Source organism: Panthera uncia, assembly GCF_023721935.1.
Source record: "Panthera uncia isolate 11264 chromosome A3 unlocalized genomic scaffold, Puncia_PCG_1.0 HiC_scaffold_11, whole genome shotgun sequence".
Taxonomy (NCBI): domain Eukaryota; kingdom Metazoa; phylum Chordata; class Mammalia; order Carnivora; family Felidae; genus Panthera; species Panthera uncia.
The window spans coordinates 21753552-21765420 of record NW_026057578.1 but is presented as its reverse complement, the minus strand read 5'-3'; the positions used below and the strand labels follow the sequence as shown (position 1 = coordinate 21765420).

General features: G+C 47.2%; 1 pseudogene; it reads right to left on the bottom strand.

The window, feature by feature from the left end:
• Positions 1 to 11706: 11706 nt before the first annotated feature.
• LOC125937209 (uncharacterized) lies at positions 11707 to 11848 on the bottom strand (annotated as a pseudogene).
• Between the last annotated feature and the right edge of the window lie 21 nt (positions 11849 to 11869).

Below are 11869 nucleotides of genomic sequence, written 5' to 3'. Positions count from 1 at the left end.
CCTCAGGTGATTCTGATGCAGGTGTGAGAGACCACAGTCTGAGAAACCCAGGCCTACAACTTCATTGGCAGGAAATACAGAAAATGATTCTGGAACGATATGTGAAGACCCAGCCGTGCAGGGTGTCAAACACCACGCTTGGGAATTTGGGCCTTTTCCCTTCTCAGTGGAGACAGCCCCATGGGAGGCTTTCAAGCCAGCAGCCCGGAGGGGGTACTGAAAAGCAGAGTGGCCACAAGGAGGGAGCCTGGCTAGGAAGCTTTTACAGGTGTTCAGGCCTGTGGTTCTGAGGGCCTGAGCCAAGGCCCACCAAGGAGGTGGCGGGACGCACAGGGGGCTGGATGCGAGAGGGCCCTGGGAGATGGGACCACTGGGCCTGGGGTAGAAAGGACAAGGGAAGTGGAGGAGGGGGAGATGTTGAGAATGAGCTGATGTTTCCAGCTGGGGGCCTGAGGGGTGATGGGTACTCTGGGGGAGCAGGTTGCGGTGAGCTCCGATTTCCATGCGGTGAGTTTTTAGGACTCAAAGGACGTCCAGAAGGAAGCAGGTAACAGGCAGTTGGACCCAGTCTGGAGCTTGGTTCTGGGCCAGGGGCCGGTGCAGAGAAGAAGGTAGCCAAGCTGTGGGGCATCGGCGGGATCTTAGAATGCACATCCCAGGGCAGCTGGCAGCAGAATGAGAAACAGCAGGCAGGAAGACAATCAGAAAAGGAGGCCGGTTGCTGTTAGTTTATGACTTCCACGTCACGGATAAATGTCTTGCCTTTGGTCCCTGTGCTCCTCGGGGCGGAGCCAGGGTTTTGAATCTGAGCCTCTTTGGCTCCAGCATCCACACTGTCTTCTCTGCTGAGACTCCAAGAGGCAAAGCCCATCCCCAGAGACAAAATAAGCGGATTCATAGATTGGGGGTGGGAGGCTGGGGGAAGATGTTGCAAAAAGAGCTTACAAGAGAAACGGGGTAGAAAACAGCGTATTAAGGAGCGTATTTTTCTTTACCTTTCCCCACTGGTGTATTTTGAAGCAAATCCCAGACCTCTTATCATTTCATCCCTAAATATTTAAGTATGTAACACAAAAAAGATAAGGACGCTTTCTTTGACATAGTCACAATGTCATTATCACACTCGAAAAAAAAAAAACTCTAACAATAATTCTTATTAAGGGAACCTACTGAGGGCAATTTGACAAGACCTCAGAATGGAAGCCTGGCTTGCTTATCTTGAGCCGGTATTGTCACAAAGCCATGATAAGGAATTTAAATTTTCCCAAGATAATTACAGAGAAGGGAACAGGGGATTGGCAATGCAGATTTGCGAAGCTTGTCGGGGCCCTGGGAAGGAAATGTTATAAAGGGGAAAAAAAAAAAAAAGTCCGGAAAGATTTGCAGAGTACAAAAGAAGAGATCCTTCTTTCTGACTTCCCTTTTCCTCACTCAGAGGCCTCTAGTCATAAATGTGAAATAGGAACCGGGTCTAAAGTGAAACCAAACAGAATAAAAATAGCACGAGGAGTAGCTGCTGAATGCAACGGGACAGATTTCTGGGGCTCATTTCCCACCAAGGCTCTCCAGACTGCTCACTTCCTAACTAAGGACTGCTCTTCTTCCTGTGGCCGTTCAGAATGCTAGCTTCCTGGGAGGTCCTGTATATGGTTTATTAACTGGTTTAGTAATTGGGCTCTGCCCTTCTGCTAGGCGTCAGGAAACCTGGATTCTGGGTCCAGCTCCTCTACAGACTTGCTCTGTGACCTTGGACAAGTTCTTTCACTTCTCTGAGCTGATCTGCAGCATGAGGGTGCTAGACCACAAGATCTCAAAGTTCCCTTTAAGTTCTGAATTCAGAGGGACTGAACTCAGGGTGGTTCAGTCGGTTAAGCATCTGACTTCGGCTCAGGTCATGATCTCCCGGTTCCTGAGGTTGAGCCCCACACCAGGTTCTCTGCTGTCAGCACAGAGCTCGCTTCTTCAGATCCTCTGTCTCCTTCTCTCTGCCTCTTCCCTATTTGTGCTCCCCCACCCTTCTCTCTCTCAAAAATAAACATTAAAAATAAATAAAATATTTCTTAAAAGTTCTGAATTCTTGGGGCGCCTGGGTGGCTCAGTCGGTTAAGCGTCTGACTTCAACTCAGGTCACGATCTCGCGGTCCGTGAGTTCGAGCCCCGCATCGGGCTCTGGGCTGATGGCTCAGAGCCTGAAGCCTGCTTCCGATTCTGTGTCTCCCTCTCTCTCCGCCCCTCCCCCGTTCATGCTCTGTCTCTCTCTGTCTCAAAAATAAATAAAACGTTAAAAAAAAAAAAAAAAGTTCTGAATTCTCTGATCCAATGAACACCTAATGAAATGTCGCTCATCCCCCGAGTTTCAGGATTTGGTCTGATGTTACCCCATGTCAGCAAAACGCTTGGATAGCTTGGATGAAAGACGCCGTGGAGACGCCACGTGTTTATTATGCAGGCTCGTGCTTCCAAATCACCCAGGGTCGCACTTGGCTGACCCCCCAGAGGAAATCTAGGAGGTGGCTCCACGTGCCGCTCTTGGGAAACCAGTGGTGGCTGAAGAGCAGCTGGAAACCGCACAAGCCACCCACAGATGGAGCCGGCGGCCTGAGGCCCTGGAAGCAAACGGTAGAAATAAGTGTAAAGGACAGCCCGATGTTCTTTCTATGGCAGGTAAAGAGGTTGGTGAATGGCAGCCAGGGATTTGGGGCTGAAATGGAGCTAAAGGCCAGTGGTGGCCATATGGTGCCGTATGTTGTGGCGTTCTGGCCCAATGGCACCTGGGGAGCTGCATTCGAGCAGAGTCTTTAAGAACTAAGGGCGGAGGGGAGCCAGAGGAAGACACACAAGAAAGTGGACCGAAAGGGGCAGGAGAGAAACAATGCGGACTCCTCCCCGGGCCAGAAGAGCGGCCCTCTCCTGAAACCCTGCCCCGTGCCCCAGCTCCTCACCAATGTGCTGAGCTAGATAGAAGGCGAGGGTGTGGCAACTCTCAGCCCCAAGGGCCCAAGTTTCATTTTTTTTCCCGGTTCCTCCAATGTGCTTTTGTTTCCCGTGAAAGGGTTTTTGCTGGAGCCCTGTCCTCTGCCTGGAAGGCAGCTGGCTCTCTTCTCCCGGTCAACTTCTGCTCAGACCTGAGGTCAAACCTGCCACTACAACAAAGCCTTCCTTGGCCTCCCTACCTAAGACGAACCACTCCAGTTTTAGGTCCTTACATCATTCTGTACTGGAAAAAAAAAAAAAAAAAAATAGCACTCGTCACTGTTACAATCTGTAAATATGTGATTCTTTTTTTTTGGGGGGGGGTGATGCTTTTTTAAAAGTCAATTTGTAATACACACAAGAAAACATGACACTAGATGGGACCATTTTAATATTACAGAATCTTATACAGATGAATTTGTTCAAGAGCTTCTCTGTCAATATGCTTTTCTGGATATACGCTGTAGTTCAGTGGTACCTCTTCAACCCAGGGAGATAACTGTATATTCATTTGAAGACCTGAGAGAGAATCTTCAAGGCTTCGTACTGTTACTAAGCTTTCAGAAAAGTTGCAAGAGTAATACAAAGAACTCCCATACATTCTTGGTCCGGATTCAACAATTGTTAATGTTTTGTCACATTTGCTTTATTATTTTCTGTTTCTCTCTCTGTGCATGATCGATTATATAGTTTATATCTACATTCACACATGTATAGCTAATACACTATATACATGATTGTTATTTTTTTGAACTACTTGAGAAAACGTTACAGGCATCTTGTCCTTTAACCCTACATATTTAAGGATTATTTCCTAAGAACCAGATCACTCATTTACATAACCGCAGCACAATTAAATCGTATGATTCTTTGAGTAATGTCTGTCTCCTTTCACTTAAATGTAGACTCCATGAGGGCAGGGGCTACCCTGGCTCACTGCCCACGTGTGGGTCACCTGACATGTCTGGCACTCTCCCAATATTTGTTGAATGTGCTAGAAACCTGAATAGGGAAGGACTTGTCCTCAAGGGTTGCATTCTACCCTAGCCATGAACTTTCTCGCTGAGCACGCTCTGTGTGTTGGATGGGGTTGGGGGTTTGGATTTGTCTGCCTCTTTCCATTTCTATGGGGAACCGGAAGCCCACTGTGGTAAATTATAATGCCTGAAGATTTGGCTTCTATTATTTTTCAAATCCTCTCCAACCAGCCCTGGCCCTTGCTCAACCTCAGTCTTGACTGGCAGCCGCCCTTCCTCTGGCCCAGCAGCACCTGTTGGCTATTGCACCCAGTTAATTGGCCCCATGAGAGAGTTCTGGCAAAGGCAGCTGGAATGCCAGCCAATCTTTCCATGCAATTGCTTGTATGAGGTGTTGGCCTCTGCCTTGGAAACTGCCCTGTAAGCTCCTGGCCCGCTACTTGCTTTGAGCTACCTCGAGACCCGTGTTGGGCCATCCTTTGAGATGGTGTAGCTGCTTAGTTAACAGAGGAGCTGATGGAGGGGATGGATGTGCTCAGGGAGAACGGGAGCTGGAGCACATGGCTCACGGAATCCCCGAGTTGGAGAGGCCTTTAGAGCTCTTTTAGGACAGTGGTTCTCTAAATATGGCCCCCAAACCGCAGTATTCGCACCTCCTGGGAACTTGTTAGAAGTGCCCACTCCAGACCTCTAACCAATCTCTGGGGTTGGTTAAAACATAGCAGTCTGTGTTTTAACTAGCCTTCCAGGTGATTTGGATACGTGCTCCAGTGTGCAACCCTCTGCTCTCGGACAATTTTTAAGGGGGGATCTCAAGCCCCAGGAAGGTCACCCTGATGCTTCCTTTCACACAAGCTCCTTCTCTGCTCATTGCTGCCTATCTGCAGCTTGCTGTTGTTGGTTTTTTTTTTTTTTTTAATGTTTTCAGACTCATAAATAAGCTTTTCACAGGCTATTACATTACCATGGCAACCCGGCAGCTGGCTAGAAAGAAGCAGGTAGCACACAGCCTTGGGGTCTCAGTGGCACTAAAGTAACTGTGATTTTCTCTCTGCTGGGGTCAATCTCTTTATGCACGGCCTCTTTGTTTCTCTCTGCTTTTCCTCCTTCTTTCTGCTCCTTTCTTCTCTGTTTGGCCCTTATTCCTACCTCGTCTCATTAGGAGCAACATGTGTTCTAGTTGTTTTCTGTTTTCCAAGGGTTGCCAAATCTGACCTCTCCTTTGAAACTAACAATAACACTGTAAGGTGGGTGGATGTGAGCAGCCCTATTTGACTGCATTTGTATTCCCATAAAAAGGTTGTATAAAAAATTTTAAAGAATCGATTAGTTTATCTTTCAAGACATTACATGCACAGAGTGCAAGATCCAAAAGGTACAAAATGGTACACAGTAAGAGGAAGTCTCAGGGCGTCTGGGTGGCTCAGTTGCTTGAGCGTCCAACTTTTGATTTCGGCTCGGGTCATGATCCCAGGCTCATGGAGCCCACTTAAGATTCTCTCTCCCCCTCTGCCCCTCTCTCCCGCTCGAGTGTGCTCTCTCTCTCTCAAATTAAAAAAAAAAAGAGCAAGTCTCCCCATAACCCCTGGTGTCCAGGTCCCCTCCTGGAGGGGGGGGGGGCGTGTCCTATTACCTGTTTCTTGTGCATCTTTCCTGGGATAGCCCATGCATAGATAAGCATGTTCCTTTACCTCCTTTCTCCTTTTTTATGGAAGCAGCTGGGAACATTCCATACCCACCATCCCTGACCTTGTTCTTTCACTCAATGATGTCTTAGCAATCCTTCTCTAGCATTTCGGGTTGTCTCATGCTTTTTAATAGCTGCATATTCCATCGTGTAAATGTACCATCATTTATGTAAACAGTCCCTGTTGATGGGTATTTGGGTTGCTTCCAGTCTTTTGTTATTTCCATTCCCATTTTATAGCTGGGAAAACTGTGATTTAGAGAGGGAACTGATTTGTGGATATTCCCAAAGCATATGTGGGAATCGGTAGGCATTGCTCAGCCACAGAGTCTAAGAAGAAAGGAAGAATTGACTGACCCCTGAATTATAGAAAACAAGGAACCATCCAGACACCTGATTTCTTTTCTCACCCTGCTAAGTGTCTTATCCAGTTGAGTTACATTCTGTTAACACTGGCTGATGATCGATGTGTCTAATTAAATAATTGTTTGTGGAAGGATTTTAAATCTGTCTTCCCTTCTAGACAATAATCTTTGTTAGGATACGATGATGTTTTCCTCACCACTGCATCCCTAGCAAGTACTATACTCCTAGCAAGACTGGGTATACAGTAGGCGCTCAATAAATACTTGTTGAATGAAAGAACAAGTGGGCCAGGATTGCGTGTGGTTAAGACAATGGGTTTGGAGGCCTGGGTTTGAATCCTGACTTCTGACACTTATTAGTGGCGCAATCCAAGACCCATCTCTCAACTTCTTTTTGTCTCAGTTTCCTCCGCTATGCAATGGAAGCACTCTCTCAGGGTTGGTGGGGGGAGGGGACGACCAAGTGAGTGAATGCAGGCCAAGCATCCATCACAGGGCCCTGGACACAGTGAAGGCTCTGCCGATGCTCTCAGCTTCTTTCAGTGTCGTGTACTTCAGAGAAATTCTGATGAGGGAGCTGAAAAACCTTCAAAGAAGAGGTCATTTGAGCTGGGCCCCGAAAGAGAAGAAAGATTGGAGCTTTATGTGGCTAGCGCCAGATCTCTTTACCGAGTTCATCCAAGTACAAAATGGAGATGATGACACCCAGGTTCTGTCTCCCTCTGAGGAGATGTTCTGGCTTAAAGTCCCTCAAGAGGAGGATACCACACAATTAAAAGACACCATTATTATTCAGTTGGAAAAGTGCCTTCGCAGGACAAGTGAACTAATCCCTGCCAAATACGATTCTGCTTGTGCTGTGTGTAATTGAATATTTAGCACGGATTTAGCCCAGGGAGCCAACCATGCTGTTGGTGAGAATCAAGTTTAATGGGGCACTTAATAAACATGGTGGTAATTAATATCGTCCAGATGCTAGGTGCATGTGACGTCTGTGCTGCTCCTATGACTGAAGCATTTCAGAGATATAAAGTTCTGGACTCGCTCCCTGAGGGGGGAGCTAGAGGTGCGAACCCTGGCCTGGTCCTTTGCTTCTGCTGTAATCTCCTTCTGGTGAGTGAATATCACCTATTCTGGGACGCCTTCCATGATTGCCAAAGGCAGAAATCCGAGGCTTCTCCTGGGTTCTTATGTCCCTTTGCACACACTTCTTTTGAAGAACTCAAAATATCCTATTGTATTAGTTTGTTTCTGTGTCTCTCCCCCACCAGAGCCCAAGATCTTGTCCCCAGTGGTTACCTGACATACGGTTGGCACTCAAAGAATGTCTGCTGAATAAAGCTTTTCAGGTCTCAGGACTGTGGGAGATCCTGGGTCTCAAGAACAAGTTGGAGTGTTTGGATTTTCCTGGGAAGGGCAGGCTGGTGTTGACATGTAATCTCTCTTCTGATGGAAATTCTCTTTGCTGACCAATCTCATGAGCTCCACGCTGGAATGTGAACCTCCCCTCCTTATAGCAGCTCTGCTCCTGGAAGACCCTAGAGCACAGGAAAAGGACTTGGGTACCTTGTGTTTATAGACATCTGAGCGTGGAATCCAGCCCTGAGTCCATTTCATACGTGGCAGAAAGCAAGAGAACAGGCTTTGTCAATCAAAGTTGGTTACCTGCTATGAGGCTCCTGGAGGCCCAGAGCAAGAGACCAGGATGTGACGAGTCTCCATGGCTGTTTGGGCCTTGCTGCCTCAGAGGGGAAAATGTCCCTGGCCTCTCTGGCATGTAGAAGATGTCCAGATCACCTGTTTCAGCCCTGTGCCCTAGATTTATCAGGATCTGCCACACTCAGCCTTCTGGGCTTCACACCTGAGCTGAACCTAAGACAGAAGGAGGTGATGGGACACTGCAGAACTGGGCTCGGGCAGGAACCACCCAAAGCCAAGTGGCTAAGATCCTGCCCCTGGAGCCGCCTGCTCCAAACAAGGCCCCCTACTCTGGACTCGCCTCTGTCTCTGGCTGACCTTTACGGCTGGAATTTCTGCCTCTGGACTTGGTCTGGGATGGGGGACTCTGACACATCATGAGTACATCCAGCATCCATGCTCTAACAGGAATTGAGGTAAGGGTGTGTTTACCCCATGCATCTGCCATAGTGGGAGAGGGGGCTGCCTCTTTCTGCTTCTTGAGATTTGTACACATGGGAGTTGGGCAGCCCAACTGACAAATTCCAGCTTTTCCCCCATCCACGAACTCTATATTCTCCCCCATTACTCTACAGAAGGGTTCCATCTCCCGGGCACAGTTAGTCACTCAACAAACATTCACTTGTACCTCCACGTACCAGGCAATGTGCTAGGTGTTGGCAGAAGGAGTGAGCAGAGGAAACAGAAGTTACACTCTAGTGGGGGAGAGGCTGATGATGAATAATCAAGGAAACAAGACAATCTCAAACTGTGGTAATGCTATAAAGGAAAGGGGCAGGGAGCTGTGATGGAGAGTAAGAGAAGTCTACTTAGTTTCCGTTATCTGTAACTCCAAAATTAGTGGCTTAAAGTACTCATTTGTTTAGCTCATGATAATGCGGGTCAGGAATCTGGAAAAGGCTGGACTGGGAGCTTCATCTCTGCTCCATGTGGTATCAGCTGAGGTATCTGGGGCTGGAGAATCCACCTCCAAGATGGCTTCTCTTCGCCCCAAACTTTGTAGTGAAACAGTCAGACATATAAAGAAATCAAAAGGATTGTACAGGCAACATTATACTTACCACCTAGGTCGTACACTTAACATTCTACCATCTTCCCTTTATCTCATATCTATCCATCTCTTCACCTCTCCAAGATGGCTCTTGACTCCCTGACCTGGTGTCTGATGCTCCTTGGAATCTCTTCCTCCCGTGTGGCTTGAACTTCTCACAGCTCACTGACCTCAGGCTAGTCACGCTTCTTATGTGGCTGACTCCCAGGCCAGGTAAGTGCCACGCCTGAGGCTGACACAGTCTCTTCCAGAGTATGCTATTGGTCGAAGCAGTTACGGGCCAGAAGAGCCTGTGGGATGGGTAATATGCTGGAGCCATCTTTTAAAACAACCACCAGCTAGAATGGGTGGTCAGGGAAGCCTTTTCGGAAAATGTTGTATTTGGGCTGAGCCCTAAGGGATGAAAAAGAGCCTGTCTTGGGAAAAGCCAAGAGAGGAGAGCATTCCAGGCAAAGAGACCAACAAAACCAAGGGCTCAGAAGTAGCAAAAGTAAATCTGGCACCTCGACTTTCCTTTTCCCATATTCAATCCAACCCATTATCTGGGACCCACATTGAGCTGCTTCCTTCACGAAGCCTTCTCAGATACCTCAGTCCCTGTGGATCCTTCCTTTCTTCCTGGAGCACCTATCTGGCTTGCACAGGTTGGCCGGGTGTGCATTGGTTGTGCACAGAATCTCCGTGGGACCTTGGGAAGTTGCTGAACTTCTCCATCCCTAGGTGTCTTGCAAACGAGAATAATTACAGCTGCCTTATAAGGCTTGCTGGCAGGAGAATATTGATATATGGAAAGTGCTTGGCACTTAGTGAACATGGAATAAAGGTAATTATAAACCAGTTTATACTGTCATGTGTTCATCTAGTTTAGAAATTGTTTTCAGAGCAGAAGCCATGTCTTTTTCAACTTTTTCTTTCACGGTGCGAGCAGTGTCCCTTGCCTAGGTATTATGGATAGGAGGAAGCATGGCACAGAGTTCTTCACCATGCTGCGGTGCTGATGGAGCCATGCAGGGCACAGGGATGAGCAAGACCCAGCCGGAGCCTTTTCCAGGAGCTTCCAGAGAGCGCAACAGTAGCTATGCCTACAGCAGCCACATTGGATATCTTTTACATTTGGAGATGGAGTGGCAGGTCTCAAAGCACCTGCACATCCATATTAGTCTGCTAGAGCTGCCCGAAAAAAGTACCACAAACTGGGTGGCTTAAACAACAAATATTTATTTTCTCACAGCTCTGGAGTCTAGGAATCTGAAATCAAAGCTGAGGGCTGGGAGGAAGAATCTGTTCCATTGCTTTCCCCTGGCTCCCAGTGGTTTGCTGGCAATCTTTGTCACTTCTTGGCTCGCAGAAGCATCATCCTTTTTATTTATTTTTATTTTTTTAATGTTTATTTATTTTTGAAAGAGAGACAGAGGGCAAGCAGGGGTGGGGCAGAGAGAGAGGGAGACACAGAATCCAAAGCAGGCTCCAGGCTCTGAGCTGTCAGCAGAGAGCCCGACGCAGGACTCAAACTCACAAACCGCGAGATCATGACCTGAGCTGAAGTCAGATGCTTAACTGACTGAGCCACCCAGCTGCCCCGAAGCATCATCCTTGATCTTCCTTCATCTTCACATGGCATGCTCCCTGTGTGTGCATCTGTGTCCAAATTTCCCCCTTGCATAAGGACACCAGTCATATTGGATTAGCGCCCATCTTAATCACCTCATTTTAACTTGATTACCTCTGTCAAGACCCTACCTCCATGTATGATTACATTCGAGGTACTGGGGGTTGGGACTCCAACATAGATTTTTTTGGGGTGGGGTGTGGGGTAGGGCATACATTTCAACACATAAAACATCTCTGTCTCCTATGACCCTCCTCATCCACATGCCGCAGTGAGTCCCTTTAAGGGCAAATACCAAGTCTTGTCCTATATATCTGTACCCTTCAAGCTCAGCTTCTCCCCCTTCTTATGCTCCAAGTCTTTCCCACAGCCTTTCAACCTCCTGCCATGCTCTTTCCTTCCTCTCTTTGCCTGGAAAATTCCTACGCATTCCTCATTTCTTAGCTTAAATGTTACCTCCCCAGAGAGGCCTTCCCTGATCACCCTGTCTTGATTGTATCTCCCATGTCATTTATTCTCTCGTGGTTTCCCTTTCCTCCCAACAGATCTCCTGATTCATATACATTTCTCTGTGTGATTAATGGGGGTGTCAGACATTAACCCCTACACTGTAAGCACAGTGAGGCTGGGAACCCACCTACCTGCCATTGTCTTCCCAGTTCCATGGTACACGATCCAGGGTAGAAACTCCATAAATATTTGTTGAATGAATAAATGAATGCTACAGTTTTGTAGCCTCTGTATCGCCTCATAAAGCATGGAGTTAGTGGATGTTGACTGAATTATCATTATTTTTGTGTCCTCTAAGAGTGAGCTCCTTGAAGGTAAGATTAGGTCTCAATTCTTTTTTTTTTCCTTCAAACGTTTACTTATTTTTTAGAGAAAGCACAGAGAGAGGGAGACAGAGGATCTGAAGCAGGCTCTGAGATGATGGCAGAGAGACAGATGCAGGGCTGGAACGCATGAACTGTGAGATCATGACCTGAGCTGAAGTCAGAAGCTCAACCGACTGAGCCACCCAGGCACCCCAGGTTAGGTCTCAATTCTTTTTTGGATCTCCACCATCCAATCCCTTCTCTTTGACAGTCTATGTACTTTTATTAGTTATCTATGCTGTGTAACAAATTATTCTGAAACACCGTAGCTCAAAGCAGTAACCTTTATTATCTCACAATTTCATTTCACCTCCAAAAACCAGCACAGGGCATAGAGTACGTGTTCAGCAAATTTTTTCGCTTTTTAAAAGTAGGTTCTACACCCAACGTGGGGCTCGAACTCACGACCCCTGAGATTAAGAGTTGCATGCTCCACTGACTGAGCTAGCCAGGCGCCCCTGGGTGAAAGTTTTGAACGAATTCTATAACATACTTCTGTTTGAATGATAAGAATTGTCTCGCCTCTGCATTGTAGGCGCCTAGCTTCAGGATCTAGTATAGAATTAAAGTTATAGACGTACACTTGATCTTAGCCAAAAGGCCGAGAAGCGATAAAGTTATAGACGTACAGACG